A 1,388-nucleotide genomic window follows, 5' to 3' on the forward strand; every position below is an offset into this window, starting at 1 on the left:
CACGGACCGTAGCCTACACCTCTGCACTCCGCCGATGAGTTCAGAGGTTGTGTGGGTGAAGGGTCCTTCTCCACCATCCTAAGTGTGGGAAGATCGTGACATCCTTCGATCCACTCACGGGTCGTCTTCTGTCCCATCGATGCACACTATAAGTAGTGTTGCATCAAACTATAAGGGTACTCCTCAAGGGCCCTTGGTTGGTCCTTGGGGAGCCGTACCCGAACGTTTCAACCATGAAACAACTCAAACACCTTATCTACCTTTTCGCCAATATTCGTACATTTCCGAATCCTAAAAGTTAGTCAAATAGGCTAAGTCACACTAACACCCCTTTGAACCAACTTCCCGGACGTCATGGACGTTCTTGGACGTTTTGGTTCTTAAACCTCCTAAATGTCCTATATTCATTTAAAATGGACTTAGAAATAGTACATAGACGTGATGAGACCTATGTTAGGCTTTACAATGTGTCTTGAATTTTCAAGGTGTTACACTATTGATTTATCAGAATATTCCTAAGTAGAATTGTCATTCAATGCGCGAAGCTTTTTTGACAGTGCATCTTTCCAAAAAGTTTGTGTAGAATTCTAAGAGTAAGATGTAGGTACATCAACAAAATATAGTGAGGTATGCATTGCATAAGACTTACCAAACTTCCTTAGAGAGTAACCGAGACTTCCAAGAACATGGCGACTTATCCGACTAGATTAGTGTGGGGTAGTAACTAGATGAGACGATTTCTCTTAGAAAGATATGGATGTTTATGTATAGTCAAGAACACAAGAACATGAAGGCTGGATATCATCATAAGCATAGCTTATGGGCTGAATTGGAGGATTAGTAGCTACCACGTCATCATCAAACTTGTATAAAAAGGAAACAGATTCTGAAGTATCTTTAGAATTGTGTTTGTAAGAAAATTGACCCTAAAAAAATAACATGTCTAGATACAATATAGTTTCCAAAACATGCCAATTCTTCCTTCCTATCGGAGTATGAGGACAAGTATGTTGAGAAATAATTCCTTTATTTTTGAAAAATTCAACAAGACTAGACTTAGTGTACTCTCTTCCAGAATTAGAAAGAAATATTTGTATAGTTTTATAAAACTGTGTATACACATACTCAATAAAATTCATAATAACAGTTGGACTTCAGATTTATTTTGAATAAAAAACATCCATGTGAATGTAGATACATGATCAATAAATAACATAATGTACTTGAATACCACCCTTTAAAAGTAGGAGAAGGACCCCAAACATCATTATGCACCAAATCAAATATATCGCCTTAAAAAGATAAACTTCATGGAAAAGCGAGCTTGTGACTTTTTGAACAGGCACAATTAGAGCATGTCAAAGGGAGACTAGAATGAATGTTGTATT

Source organism: Solanum lycopersicum, chromosome 8 (genome assembly GCF_036512215.1).
Source record: "Solanum lycopersicum chromosome 8, SLM_r2.1".
Classification (NCBI taxonomy): domain Eukaryota; kingdom Viridiplantae; phylum Streptophyta; class Magnoliopsida; order Solanales; family Solanaceae; genus Solanum; species Solanum lycopersicum.